This window comes from Rhincodon typus, chromosome 5 (assembly GCF_021869965.1).
Source record: "Rhincodon typus isolate 14 chromosome 5, sRhiTyp1.1, whole genome shotgun sequence".
Classification (NCBI taxonomy): Eukaryota; Metazoa; Chordata; class Chondrichthyes; order Orectolobiformes; family Rhincodontidae; genus Rhincodon; species Rhincodon typus.
Genome location: NC_063336.1, coordinates 110310551 through 110326307, shown reverse-complemented (window position 1 = coordinate 110326307; position 15757 = coordinate 110310551). Strand labels below are relative to the sequence as shown.

General features: G+C 42.5%; 2 protein-coding genes across 8 annotated transcripts in view; one reads left to right on the top strand and one right to left on the bottom strand.

Annotated features, from left to right (window-relative positions):
- LOC109918871 (flap endonuclease GEN homolog 1) overlaps positions 1–8700 on the bottom strand; it is a 96776-nt gene extending 88076 nt beyond the window's left edge. For 2 of the 4 annotated variants that reach the window (XM_020518826.2, XM_048596714.1), the window contains exon 1: positions 8645–8700. The gene's annotated coding sequence lies outside the window, so the exon portion shown is untranslated. Of the gene's footprint in view, positions 1–8442 lie in introns of all 4 variants that reach the window. The other 2 variants (XM_048596713.1, XM_048596715.1) reach the window with 1 other exon arrangement.
- LOC109918860 (structural maintenance of chromosomes protein 6) overlaps positions 4737–15757 on the top strand; it is a 72044-nt gene continuing 61023 nt past the window's right edge. Inside the window, exon 1 of one of the 4 annotated variants that reach the window (XM_048596709.1) lies at positions 4737–4769. The gene's annotated coding sequence lies outside the window, so the exon portion shown is untranslated. Of the gene's footprint in view, positions 4770–4928; positions 4949–8869; positions 9025–15757 lie in introns of those variants that run through there. The other 3 variants (XM_048596710.1, XM_048596711.1, XM_048596708.1) reach the window with 3 other exon arrangements.

Below are 15757 nucleotides of genomic sequence, written 5' to 3'. Positions count from 1 at the left end.
ACATAGAAACATGACCGTCAGTCCAAGATGTCCATGTCGACAAGCAAAGACCAAATTACACTAATTCCATTTACCTGAACTTGGCTTAAAACCTTCTATGTCCTGGCATTTTAAGTGCACATCCAGATGTTTTTTAAATGTTGCCAGACCACCTGCCTCCACCACACTCCAGGCAGCACACTCCATATTTTTACCACCCCCAGGTGAAATCCTTTTTTCTCAGGTCTCCTCTAAACCACTTAGTCCTCAATTTAAACTTATGCCCTCTGATCTTAGATGTGTCTACATGGGGAAAAGATTCTCACAATCTATACTCTCTATGCCTTGCATAATTTTGTATACCTCAATCAGATCCTGCCTCAGCCTTCTCTGCTCGAGGGTAAAACGAACGCAGCCTATCCAGTCTCTCCTTATAACTTAGACTTCTGAATTAGGTTTATTGTCACACGTACTCACAGTAGTACAATGAAAAGTTTACAAATCGCAACTTACAGTGCCATCTTAGGTACAAGATACCTAGGTACAGAATCTTGGTACAAAGCAGAAAAATAAAGAAAACAAAGTTAAATAGTTAAACATTACAGTCCTTACTAAAAAGTAGAAAAACAGTTAACAGTTCAATACCACAGTTCATAAGCACCTAGCCACGCTGGGCTCGCACTCCTCACAAGGTAACGACTTCTGCTGCTGCAGCTTGACCTTGCTGCTGCCCTGGGTGGCCTGCTCTCGCCACCTTGCAGTCTGTTCCTGCTCCCGCTCTCGCCACGGGCTGCCCCAGGCAACATCCTGGAGAATCTCCTCTAAACTCTCTCGAGTGCAATCACATTCTACTGATAGTGTAGCGACCAGAAATGCACACAGTATTCAATCCGTGGCCTAACCAATGTTTTAAAACGTTGCAACAAGACTTCCTTGCTCCTATATTCTAAGTCCTGCGGAATGAAGGTAAGCATCCTATATGACTTCTTCACCATCCTATCTAGCTGTGCTGAAACCTCAGGGGTCTATGGCCCTGTGCACCAACGCTCTTTGTTCCTCAGTAATCCCTAGGAACCTACTATTATTGGATTTCCCAAAATGCATCACCTCACACTTATCAGGATTAAATTTCATCTGCCATTTCTCTGCCCAATTTACCAGTTGATAAATATCAGACTGCAGCTTGAGACCATTCTTCTCACTATGAACACCATTACCAATTTTCGTGCATCTTTGTAATTTTATGCCTCCCTTTTCAGTTTACAATGTAGCCGGTGTGTCATCAATAAATATGAAGATATGACTCTCCATCTGATCACTGAAGTCATGAATAAATATGATGAATAGTTGAGGTTCCAAAACTGATCCTCAGGGAGCACAAACTACATTCTACTCATTGGAGCACTTGCTGTAAATCTGTATCTTATCTCCTATCATTCAGTCAATTTCCTAAACAGACCAATAATTTGCCTTCAATTCCATAAGCATAGAATTCAACCAGTCATCTCTAATAATGAATTATAATTAAAGCTTTCTAGAAATTCAAATAAATAATACCCACAGAGATTCATAGACCATCGAATCCCTACAGTGTGGAAATAGGCCCTTCAGACCAACAAGTCCACACCAACTCTTGCAGCATTCCACCCAGACCCATCCCCTCTACAACCCACCTAATCTACACATCCATGAACTCTATGGGCAATTTAGCATGGCCAATCCACCTAGCCTGCACATCTTTCGACTGTGGAAGGAAACCAGAGCACCCGGAGGAAACCCACGCAGACACGGGGAGAATGTGCAAACTCCACACAGACAGTCGCCTAAGGGTGGAATCGAGCCCTGGAGCTGTGAGGCAGCAGTGCTAACCACTGAGCCACCCTTGCACTGTCAACTTTCCTCACCTCTTCAAAAACATTCAATTATGTGCATACTGCGCAGCATGGCAGCTCAGTATGTAGGGAGGTGGATTTACCACAGTAAATGCAGGGCCACAGGGATAGTGTTGGGGATAGGGTCTGGGTGGGATGGTCTTCAGAGGGTCATTGTAGAGTCGATGGGCTGAATGGCCTCTTTGCACACTATACGGATTCTATGATTCATCTAGTATGACCAACCCTATGCAACATTCCCTTTAGTGAAAGGGAAATAAAATTCTTCAATGTTTAGGAAGTTTTAGATCTTTTTCTTTAAAAAATGTATTTCTGTACTGGGGTTTCATGCCATTTTTAACACTCAAGATGGTATGTATGTGCTTCTTATAGGATCTTCTTGCCTTCTGCGTTAGGTTTACTGAACCTATCAGCAGTAAACATAGGGAAGCTTCAACCCATGAATGCAAATGCAGAAAAAAGATAAGTGGTAGCAGGAAGCAAAGCTGATGTAGGGAAATGAGGCTGAAGGAAGCAGCTACATAAACAGCAACCTTCGAAACGTAAAGCAGCAGAGGGAGGAGGATGAATGGGAAGTGACGCTTGCAAGGCTGAAAAAGAAGCAAGTCCGAAAGGAGAAGGAGTTCAGAAAAGAGGGAGGCAAAGAGAGGCAGCAAAGGAAGGAGGGCAACCTGTGGTAAAAGGGATGGGTGGCAGAGCAGGAAATGCAGTTGCAAAGGGAAGTGAGCAGTTTTGAACCTTTCAACAAGTCGTGTCATGTATGTAAATTAGTATTGTAATAGATGCTATCAATCTGATAATTTAATGTGGAATAGTTTTATTTCATAAAAATTTACATTTGTGTGTTATTAGAACTAAAGTATCTCACAAACTGAATTACTAGAAATACATTAGAGACAAACGAGACTTGGAAATATATTGCTGTTCCTTCAGTGCTACTGGGTCAAAATCCGAAAAAGGTATCGAAGCCTACATCAAATGGGCTGCAGCAGTTCAGGAATGTAGCTCACCACAACTTTTTCAAATGCCATTAGGGATGGGTAATAAATGCTAGCCCAGTCAGCAACACCCACATTCCATGAGTGAAAAAACAAAACCATGAAATCATGTGGCTTTATGGGTGTGTCACACCTTTTCTTCACATTTGCCCAATATCTTATACCAATTTAAATAGTGTCTTGAAATTCTTGTTTTCTTTTTGTGGCTTTGTTTGAGCATATTGCTGAATTCTTCTCAATTCTGTCTCTAAGTGTTCAAACACTCCAAACTAGAACACAGATGAAGAAGGGGGTCTTACTACATGAATACATCAATTAAAAAAGAAATTAGAGAATAAAAAAGGGGATGCCTGAATATCAAAAAGTAGACTTTGAGAAAATCTCAAGAGGAGTCCTTGAAAAACAAAATATTTTAACTCTTGCGGTATAGATAAATTAGCTCCCCGTGAAAGCTAGAGTAGAACTCATTGTCTCCACCTATAGACTGACAGATGTCTGCAGGATGGTTACAGCTAATTTAGCATTAACATTAATCTTTTCAGAACCATTAACTAATGCAAAACCAGCTGTAGCTACGCAATAGCATAGAATATACCTCAAAGACTAAAGTGGTCTTGTAAGAAGGATACTTGGTGAATCATTGGTTACTACACTCTCCAAATTGATGGAGAATTCAATTTGGCAAAGGTATTGTGGGAGAGATTTTTAAGCAATATATTGGGATAGTTTCTTAAAACAATATGCTTTGGAGCAGACCAAAAACCAGAATATTTTTGACCTAATTATGTATAACGAGAAAGGTAAGAGTAACCATAACATGGCAGAATTTGATAATCAGTTTGAGAGTGAGGAATGGGGACCATAACGGGTGTTACAAACTTAAATAAATGTCACAACAAGGATATTAAGACAGTGAGCTAAAAATAAAATTGACCTGGGTAAATAGTTTACTAGTTACAATGGTATGGTGGGTAGAATACAATGAGCTGAATGGTCTCCAGCATCAATATGATAAGGAATGGCAGACTGTTGAAAGGTGAGGAAGAAATAAATATTTTGTTTGTTTACGACAACTTTTTTAAAATAAGTTATTCGGCATATATTTGGTGGTTGAGCCAGCTTTTACTCCCCATTACTAGTTGCCCTTGAGGTGGTGATGGTGAGCTGCCTTCTTGAACCACTGTAGTTCATTTGATGTTGGTACATCCACAGTGCTATTAGGGAGGAAGGAACCTCTAGGATTCTGACCCAGTGGCACTGAAGGAAAACTGATATTTCCAAATCTGTATGATGCATTATGTGGAACCAAACTTCTAAATGGTAGTTTTCCCATGTATCTGCTGCCCTTGTGGGTTTTGAACATGTTCGTTTGAGGAGCCATGGTGAATTTCTGCAATACACACTGCTGCCTGACCCCACCCCCCCATGCATTTTCAGGTTGTGGTGTCAATCAACCATGTTGTTGTGTCCCAGATGGTGTCAAGCTTTTTAAGTATAGTTGGAGCCAGGCAAGTGGGGAGTATTTGATCACACTTCTGACTTGTCTCTTCTAAGCGATAGGCAGGTATTGGGAACTCAGGAAGTGAGTTACTAGCTTTAAGGTTCCTAGCCTCTAACCCACTCTTGTTGCCACAGTAATCAGCATCAAGTTGAGATTCTGGTCAATGGTATTGTGTTGATAGTGGGTATTCAGCTCTAGCAATACAACTGAATGTCAAGAGACAATGATTAGATTTTCTGTTGTTGAAGATGACGTGACACAAATGATACCTGCCATTTGTCAGCCCAAGCCTGGAAATCATTTGAACATTGAACTGCTTCAGTATCTGAGGAGTTCCAAACGGTGCTGAACAATGTGCAATCATCATCGAACATCCACACTTCTGACCTTATGATGGAGGTAAGGTTATTGGTGAGGTATCTGAGGATAATTGAGCCTGGGACATGGTCCTGAGGATATCCTGGAGCCAAGGTGACTGAAAACCACAACCATCTCCCTTTTACTCTAATCAGCAGAGTTTTCCCATGAACCAATTGAGTCCAGTTTTGCTTGGACAACTTAATGCCACATTTGATCAGGTAAGGCCATGATTTCAAAGGCAGTCACTGCCACTTCACCTCTGGAGTTCTGTCCATTTATCTATGTTTTAACCAAGAGGTTAAGAGATGAGTGCCTGAAGAGAACTCAAACTGACCATTCAAATTTGCTGAAGACTGGCATCCATGATGCTGGTGACTTCTGTAGGAGGCTGAAATGGATCATCCACTTAGCACTTCTAGCTGAAGATTACTGCAAATGTTTCAGCCTTAATGCCCATCATTGAGGATGGGGATATATTTGAAGCCTCTTCTTTTGGTGAACTGTTTAACTGTTCACCACCATTTGACTAGATGTGGCAGGACTGCAGAGCTTACATATGGTCTACTGACTATGGAATCACTTAGACTTGTTAATTGCTTGCTGTTTATATTTTCTGCCATGTGATCAGTCCTGTGTTGTAGCTTCACCACGTTAACACCTCACTTTTAGGCTGGCCTCGTGCTTCCTGCACTCTTCAGTAAACTAGGGCTGATCCCCTGGATTGATGGTAATGGTGCAGCAGGGGATATGTCAAGCATAAGTCTTCTGTTTCATTACATCTTTGCCTTTGATCTCTCCTGACCTCAGCTGATTCCCATACCTTCCCTTTTATTCTATTTCCTTCTCCCTCTTTTCAGCAGCATAATATCACATCTCTAATTGCAGTATTGCTGAAAAGATACATACTTGGTCAAAATTTTCTGTCTAGTAATCATCAGAACAACTTGTAAGAAATACAAAGTAAAGATAAAACAACGATCATACAGTATGAGAGAAGATTGCTGATTGGTTGGCAAGTAGAATCTGATCTGTCAAGTCAGTGTCATGGAGAATGCATCAGTTAGACTATTACTGACAGTTAACTGCCAAATTTTTGTTCTAACAGTTTAAATTAGGCAGGTTGACTCTGATTAATTAAGACATTATCCTGAGAACTAAATCAGTGAATGGCTGTCACATATCGAGTTGAGTAGAAGCAAGTGCATTGTGTCTACATGTTCTTTGTCTGCAAAGAACAAGGCCCTGTGTATTAATATATGTAGCTTCCAATTCATGCAAGTGCACCACGCTAATCCAAACTGACGATCCAAAGTTGGTTGTCAGTGTAGTTCTTTGCATACTCAGGGCTATTAGCTCAAATTGTCAAATCGCACATTATATCTAATGTTGCACACTGTTCTGTCATTTTTGCAAGTCAGGTTATTTGGGTACAGCCAGTATCTTGTTTGTTATGAACAGGTGAAGGGTTTGTTGTTTGATATGACCACCAGTCTTTGGAATTGTGGCCTCTAAACCTGGCATCACATAAGACACTGAATTTCATATACTAGCTGGCCAAATTGAAGAAAAGGAGCTCACTTGACAGTTCCATTTTTTGGGTGAATTTGAGACCAGAATGGAGTCCATTAAGATGTGTGAGGAAATTCTTACATGCAGCTGCAGATTCAGATATAGAAAATGTATTATATCAGAAACATGCAATGATTAGGAGTTTAGGTATAATTCTATCAAAGATACATTTCTCACAGAAACCGACACAGAAGTTTGCAAAAGCTGGGGATCAAATGACAACACCATCTATTTCAGCATACGTGATGTTGCTAGAACTGAACTCAACTGTACAAGTTTCTGATTGATAGGTTCAATGAACCCCTTAGTATTTTTCTTTTCCCTTGGGTTTAATTTCTGCTGTTCCTCCCAAATTAGTCCGAGAAACTCCTGCCATTGCTGTTCCACAGTCTTCCCTGCTAGACTCTGCTTCCAATCAACCTCTGGCCAGCTCCACACTCATGTCTTTGTAGTTATCTTTACTCTATAGTAATACTGTTACATCAGATTCAAGCTTCTCTGTCTCAAACCGCAGGATGAATTCTATTCTAGGGCACCCTTCACCTTCAACTCCCTAATCAAGTCTGCCTCATTACATATCACCAAATCCAGAAATGTCTGTTCCCTAGTCGGATCTACAACAATCTGCTCCAAAAACAACCGTCTTGAATGCATTCCACAAATTCCTTTCATGTGATCTGCGACCGACCTGTTTTTCCCAATCCACCTGCATATTGACGTCCTCAATGATTACTGCAAGTGCTTTTCTTGCATGCCTTTTCTATCTCCTGATTTACTTTCTGCCCCACATCCTGACTACTGTTAGGAGGCCTGTTAATAATTCCCATCAGACTCTTTTATCCTTTGCAGTTCCTCAACTTTACCAATATAGATTCTACACCTTCTGATCCTATATCGCTTCTTGTTATTGTTTTAATTTACTTTCTTACTGACAAAGCAACCCTGCCTTCTCTGCCTATCCATTCAACGGGACATGTGTCCTTGGATATTTAGTTCCCAGTCCTGATCCCCTGGCAGCCAAATTTCTGTGATGCTGACACCCCAGTTTCAACCTGTGCCACAAGCTCATTTACCTTGTTTGGTATACTACAAGTACAACACCTGCAGACTACCCCTCCTTCTCAGCTGTGTCTGAACTTAGATTCCTGAACCTTTCCATACTCTCTGCCCTCTTGTTCTGGAAATAACTTCTCCTGAGCCATCCCCTCCTTTAACTGGTTCAAAGTTTAGTGACCTCGATTTACGACATCAGTCCATCTACCTCATTCCAAATGCTTCATGCATTAAGATGCAAAGCCTTTAAGTTCATTCTATTATTGAATTTCTGTATATTTTATGCTTCCTTGGTGCAATATGACATTCACACATTCGGTCCCTTCCTTTTATTTTCTGGTAACAATCAATCCCATCACCAACCAGCAATCCTACCTTCTCCTTTACTTTTGATGTTGTAATTTTCCATGCAACTGAAACCATCCCACCATTATTTAGTTTGAAGTCTTAACTATAATCCTAGTTATGCAATTTGTCAGGACTTTAGTCCCAGGATGATTCAGGTGGAGCCCATCCCACCTAGACAGCTCTCTTCTTCCCCAGGACTGATGTTAATGTCTCATGAATTCGAAACCATTCCTCCCATACCAATCTCAAACCTTGCCAACTCTTTGCCAGTTAGCTCTTGGCTCAGGTAGTAATCGGAGACTATTACTATTTTGATTCTGCTTTTTGATTTAGCCCCTACCCGTTCAACAGAACCTTTCTTCATTCTACCTATATTCCTGGTACCTATGTGGACCACGACAACTGGATCGTTCCCCTCCCACTTCAGGTTCCCTCTACAGCCCAGATGAGATATCTTGAATGCGGGCACTAGACAGGTAACATAGCATTCAAGACTCTTGATCCTGGCCACAGAGAACAGTGTTTATTCCCCAGGCTATACAATCCCGATTATAACCACGTTTCTTTTCTCCCTCTGTTGAATGGGTACCTGTACCATAGTGCGATGGTTAGCTTCCTCTCTGGGTATAGTTCCCTCTTTCTCTGAATAGTTCCCCTGCCCCCGTCCCTGGGTTCCGTTCTGTCCCCCTTTCTGTATGAACAGCTCACTCCGAGTACAGATTTTCTCTCTCTCTGCCCCTACCTCCGTCCATCTTTTACGCCGCTTCTGTCGATTCAAATTTCACGCATTTGACTCCCAACTGATTTACATTTTCGATGTGAATCAGCAGCGCTACCGGGGAGATACATCATCAGCAGATGGCATAGGTAGTGAATGACAGGATACTACAATCGTTATGGGTAGCAGTGAGTTATACCACAGCGTTTGAACGAGAGCCACAAACCTGGAACCAGGCGCAAACACATCCAACCGTTAAAAACGGCGCGGCGGAAATGCCCGGCAACCAGACGCATGCGCGCGGCCGTGGGCAGGAAGCCGTGACGGCTCCCGAGCATGTGCAATGCCGCAGCACGTTCTCCTGTGGACGTTGTGCCCGCAGAACGGATTGAGCATGCGTGTACACGGCTCCGTGGAAAGACAGGCACGCGCAGTTTGGAATTTGTCTTTTTGGCGTTCCTGGAGTGGCCAGCCTCAGTGCACATGCGCTAGCCGGAAGTGAAGCGCGGCGAGTTGCGGCCGTTTGGTCAAGGTGCGTGCGCACAGCGGTCGAAGTTTGAACTGAGTTTCAGCGGATTTGGGTTGAGGGCGATCGCGGGCGGAGCGGTGAGTCCTGCCTTTTGTTGTCCTGACGGAGTTCGTATTCCGGTCGGTGGGCAGCTCTTTTGTGCGACACCTACGGAGGGTTTGTCCAGGTCGATGCCCCGAGGTTGTTTCAAATGCGGCTGACGGGCCCCAGGCAATCACCCGGGAGGATGGCGGGGGAGGGGATAACAGAAGAAGGGAGAGGGTCTTGGAAGGAGATTTGTATGGTTTTCCAGCACAGGATCGTCCCATTTGTCACAGCCGTTCCATGTCAGTGTTTAGGCTCCACTGAAACTTTCATCGTTCCTTATCTAACCCCATCAATATTGACCCTCTATTCTCTTCTTCCCTCATGTGCTTCTCTATATTCGCCTTAACTAAGGGGTGATAGCATCATCACTCCAGGTTTAAAAACGCCTCCTCCTGATTACCTGTGTGTCTGGTCATATATATGGCCTCTGGTCTTGGACTCTCCTCCAACTATAAATGTTTGTTTTTCCGCATTTAACTGATTTAATCCTTTTTATAATTTTACAGATCTCTGTCAGATGAACATTTTTTTGAGTGATCAGTGCAATCTCTATTCAGCTATCACCCTTGTAAATCTTTCTTTCTGTCACCATTAGCTCCTCTTTACCTTTTTGCAACAGCTGCATTAGGATGATGCAGTATTCCAACAGTGAAGGTTAATTTACGCCTTAGTCTGATCTGCAATAAGACACCTACCCAAAAGTTCACTAACAGCAAATACACCCAAACTCTTTACGCCAGGATGATTTTTCTGATTCAAGCATTTTAATTGTAGAGTGTGACTTTGAACCCATCTTTGTTTCCCAATAAACAAACCAAGGTTTTAATACTTCAGTAATTAATCTGTGACCCTATTTCTATTGCGACTCCACCTGATAAAGGAACAGTGCTCCAAAAGCTTGTGACTTTAAATAAAACTATTGAAGTATAAAAACCAAAAGAACTGCGGATGCTGTAAATCAGGAACAAAAACAAAGTTGCTGGAAAAGCTCAGCAGGTCTGGCAGCATCTGTGGAGGAGAAAACAGAGTTAATGTTTTGGGTCCGGTGACCCTTCTTGAGTCCAGCACTGGCACCTCCACCTCCTGTTTGTGTTGATTTTAGCTATTTATCAGCAATGTTGCTGCACTAGTGCTTTGAGCTGTCATGTTTCTCATTCTTGTAACTAGTGAGCTTGTGTAGTGTGTGTGCGCGCGCAAGGAGGTTGTGTTTCAACTACACTTAACTTTGTTCCCATTTAAGCTCCATGTATGTAGGATTCACTGTACAGTTCAAAATGGGAATGAGAGTTGATCAATTTATATGGGGACCGAGGCTCAGTTACAAACATAGAAACAGGAGTTGGCTAGTTAATCTCTCAAACGTATTTAATCATCGTTGACATTATGTCTGAACAAACCTGTCTTTGCCCATGTCCCATAAAACATTTGGGCAACAGAAATCTAATTGAGCCCAGATTTAAAATGAACAATTCGTTGAGCATCAATTGCTATTTGTGGAAGAGAATTATAAACTTCTACCGTTTTGTGTTTTGAACCTTTTCCTAATTTAACTCCTGAAAAGTCTAACTCTTTTTTTCTAAACTAATGTTTCTAACCTTAGATCTGCCAATCAGTGGAAATAATTTCTCTCTAGCTACCCTATGTTTTCCCTTTGCATCAAGGCCATCATCTGTCAATTACATCAACTGTCACCACTAACTGGGGTAGTGCACTGGAAATCATTCAGGGAGTAATCACCCAAGTTAAAGATGTTATAAAGTAAGCAAAAGTTCCAATTTACCTGGCTTCCATACATAGATTAATAGGTAGTACAGACCAGGTTTCTGTACTGAGCGAGAATTACTATTTATTACAAGTATCAGATGAACTCGAGGTAAAGTTATAAACTGTCAGGATATAACCCTGATGATTATAGTTTTAATTATAAACTCTGTATAAACTCCCCCTTATATGCACACACAGACGACCAGTCGGGGAAAATTGGTTATTGAATAGAGGGGGAAAATCTGGAAAGACAGTTCATTAGCCTTTGTTCCCAGGTTCTGCATTGAGATCGTCCTTATGTTGCTTCTGCTGGCCAGCACGTTGCTTCAATTGTCTTCCTTTGGATACTTCCAAAAGTTGGTGGAAAAAGACACAAGGTGGCCAGTTCACTTATGAAGAGTCTCTGACTTAGCAGTTAAAAGTCACAATTTACAACAAAAGTTGCAGGCTAGATGAACTGGTTTTCTTCAGATTTAAGTTTTGGCTGCAGAGAACAGAGATACCTTTCCTGTATTGAAGAAGAACTGAACATTTCTTTCTCCCTGTAACTTGTTCCCAGCTCCAGTGTTCAGTTGCCTAAGAATCAATCACACATTCAGCTCACTCAGTATGTGTAAAAGGCAAAGATAGGCATGTTATTTTGGGTTTTGGTTGTTTCTTTTTATATTATGTTGAATTAATCAACGTCGTAAATAATGTCACTCTTTGTGTTTGTTGCAAGTGTTAGCATGGTTTCCAAACAAGCACTTGTCACATATCTCGGTTGCTGATTGTTTATACATTAGTGAACATGTGGATAAATTACTTCTGTCCTTAAAGCTCTAGTTTGGTACATTATCCAGACTGACCTATGCTATATAATGTTGATCCTATGAGTTTAAGTATCCTTAACCCTGTTTTGTGTATATGAGTATTCGATAAACACTTTTGATTATTGTTTAACTTGGAGGGGATTATATTTTAAATGTTCTAAACAAAGTCCCATAAAATTAACTGGAGATCAGATATTTGATTGGAGTACATTGGGTGCAAGTTTGGCAAATATTGTGAAATCTCTTTCATGGCAAGAACAAGAACACAGAATGCCAGTGAGAGGAGAGGAGAGATGAGATGAGAAAGTTAGGTAGAGATTGAGTATAGTTACTCTAGCCACTTCTGCAAAAATGTCTGATTATGTGTAAATGGCAGGTTGAGAAGCCTTAGAAATACCTAATCTCAGAATTTCATGAATACAGTGCATGTAGTTGATTTGAAGGTTAGTGATGTGCCTTGGGAAATAATGGACCAAGTGGTATTTCGAAAATGTTGCAAGTTAAAATTATTGAACTGTAGTGTCTACTTGCTGAAAATCCTTTGGGGAGGTATAGTTTCAAGAAAACATGATGCTAATTTTAATGAACACAGCAGGCCAAGCAGCATCATAGGAGCAGAGAGGCTGACGTTTTGGGCCTAGACCCTTCATCAGAAAAGGGGGAGGGGAAGGGGGTTTTGAAATAAATAGGGAGAGAGTGGGAGGCGGATAGAAGAGGGATAGAGGAGAGGATAGGTGGAGAGGAAACAAACAGGTCGAAGAGGCGGGGATGGGGCCAGGAAAGGTGAGTGTAGGTAGGGAGTTAGGAAGGGGATAGGTCAGTCCAGGGAGGACGGACAGGTCAAGGCGGCTTGAGGTGGGAGGAGGGGATAGGTGCCGCTTGGGAACCCTGCAGCCCAATGGTATCAATGTGGATTTCACAAGTTTCAAAATCTCCCCTCCCCCCACCGCATCCCAAAACCAGTCCAGCTCGTCCCTGCCTCCCTAACCTGTTCTTCCTCCTCCTACCGACCTCATCCCTCACACCCCGTCCACGCAATAAAAACCAAAAAAGAATCCCCCTCGTCCTCACGTACCACCCCACCAACCTCCGGATCCAACACATCATCCTCCGACACTTCCGCCATCTGCAATCCGACCCCACCACCAAAGACATCTTTCCCTCCCCACCTTTATCTGCTTTCCGGAGGGACAACTCTCTCCGCGACTCCCTTGTCCGCTCCACACTCCCCTCCAGCTCCACCACACCCGGCACTTTTCCCTGCAACCGCAGGAAGTGCTACACCTGCCCCCATACCTCCTCCCTCACCCCCATCCCAGGCCCCAAGAAGACTTTCCACATCAAGCAGATGTTCACCTGCACATCTGCCAATGTGGTATACTGCATCCGCTGTACCCGGTGTGGCTTCCTCTACATCGGGGAAACCAAGCGGAGACTCGGGGACCGCTTTGCAGAACACCTACGCTCGGTTCGCAACAAACAACTGCACCTCCCAGTCGCGAACCATTTCAACTCCCCCTCCCATTCCTCAGACGACATGTCCATCCTGGGCCTCCTGCAGTGCCACAACGATGCCACCCGAAGGTTGCAGGAACAGCAACTCATATTCCGCTTGGGAACCCTGCAGCCCAATGGTATCAATGTGGATTTCACAAGTTTCAAAATCTCCCCTCCCCCTACCGCATCCCAAAACCAGTCCAGCTCGTCCCTGCCTCCCTAACCTGTTCTTCCTCCCACCTATCCCCTCCTCCCACCTCAAGCCGCACCTCCATCTCCTACCGACCAACCTCATCCCGCCCCCTTGACCTGTCCGTCCTCCCTGGACTGACCTATCCCCTTCCTAACTCCCTACCTACACTCACCTTTACTGGCTCCATCCCCGCCTCTTCGACCTGTTTGTTTCCTCTCCACCTATCCTCTCCTCTATCCCTCTTCTATCCGCCTCCCACTCTCTCCCTATTTATTTCAAAACCCCCTTCCCCTCCCCCTTTTCTGATGAAGGGTCTAGGCCCGAAACGTCAGCCTCTCTGCTCCTATGATGCTGCTTGGCCTGCTGTGTTCATCCAGCCCTGCACCTTGTTGTCTCGGATTCTCCAGCATCTGCAGTTCCTACTATCTCTCATGCTAATTTTAATGTTTTGACTTCAAGCAATTGTTTGATGTGGCGTTTATTTTTATTATATAGATATAATTGCCTGTAATTTCCAGAAATGTTACAGCATAATTGTGGCACTGAAATGGCATCACTCTATTTTCTCCAATGAAATTATTGATAACTGAAACTACGTGGAAATTTCCCAGGTAGTTTGTATCTTTTCCAAGATATGCCAATGCAAAACTCTTTGACCTACTGCCCTGACTATTATTTTCCCATTCAATCAACATAATGGCAGGTTTTCTAATCATTCACACAATGCTGTTGTGGGAGTCTGCTATGTTAGAGGTTAGCTGTTAAAATGCTCTGAGTTGTCCAGAGTTCACAAAAAGCTTTATATAAATGTAAAGCTGTAAGCTGTATTTGTCATTTATGTAGGTGTTGAAGGGGCAGAATGGCGAGAGGGGCTGCGACTGGGTGAGGGCAGGGTGGAATCTTCAGGGTGGAGGTTGTTGATGGGTGAATATGGAGGGAGTTAGTGGAATCTGTTGTATTTACCTAGGAGCTAGGCATGATTTTTTTAATCTGTGTAACAGTTTCTGGGTAACTGTCTAGGTAAGTGAGTTGGAACCCTCCTTAATGATGACTCATACGTTGGAGTTGGAGATTTTCCGGACAGTTTGGACTTCGGGTAGTTTCCCATCAGAAGTTTAAGTTCCCCAGGCAATTTCTTTGTCAGCAGTGCATCTAGGCACCCAGGGGAATCGGACACATCTTGTGACACATCCAGTAAAACCTGGGCTAATATTTCATGCTGTGCCAATATTATCTTGTCTTTTTGTTGGAAGTTCCTGAAATTGTTATCAAAGTAAAGCTGTGCATATTGATTTTTTAAACTGGATGTAGCAATGGAGCAACTGCCTTGTTTTTGCATGTCAAAATGAGTGTAAATCAGAAATAATTTTCCAGCAGGCCTGTTGCTAAAATTTCAGTGATTCCAAGTGAACAAACTGGAATTCAAACTTAAGTTTGATAGTGATCCACACTTCCTTCTTGTTATTCCGCATATTTGTTGTCTCCCTGCTGGACCATGAAATCCTGCTGTAAAATATGAAACTTCTTCAATTCATGCTTCATATATGCCTTTTACTAAACTAATTAGTTTACTACACAATTGGAGGGTGTTTGATTGTAGGGATGTTTGAAAATTAGAAAGAAAGAGAGCAGGTAAGCAGGGTAGTATAGAGGTGAACGATAATTGATGTTGACAGTAAGGGGTAAAAGATTTAGAATATAGAATACAGAAGAGTGTAGCAGAAATTAGAACCAAAGTAATGAGACTGAAAGGTCAAAGCTTAAGGCTTTTTCTCTGAGTGCATGCTGCATTTTTAGCAAGATAAATTAGTTGATAGTACAGAAAAAAATAAATGAATATGATTTGATATTATGATTGCAGGGTGATCAAAACTGGGACCTCAACATTCAAGAGTAGCTGACATTCTGGGCAAAAAGGAAAGGAAGGTGGGGTAGCTTTATTAATAAGAGTCTCAGTGCGGTGGTGAGTAGTGATATGGGTACAATAGATCATGATCCAGTTTGTGTCGAACTGAGGAAGATCGAGGGAAAGAAGTCACAGTGGGAGTCCCCTTCAGGCTACCAAAGATTTGCCTCACTTTAGGACAAGGTCTTAATCAGGAAATAGTGAAGGCATATAAGAAGGGCACGACAATTGTCTTGAGTGATTCTTCTCTACATATTGGCTGGATAAATCAGCTGGGCATGGATAACATGAAAGGCAAATTTTTGATTGGATCTGTCTCAGAGCAGTATGTTGCAAGATGTACCTGGATAGAACAATATCTTTGCAAACATAAGTTTCACTAGAGAGGAAGAAAACAACAAACAGCTACCGTTCTTGGACGTAACGGTAGACAGACTGACTAACGGCAAATTCCGGACCCAAGTATACAGGAAGGCCACACACGGACCAAATCCTTAACTTCAATAGCAACCACCCTACAAACAGAGCTGCATCAAGACACTATTTAAGTC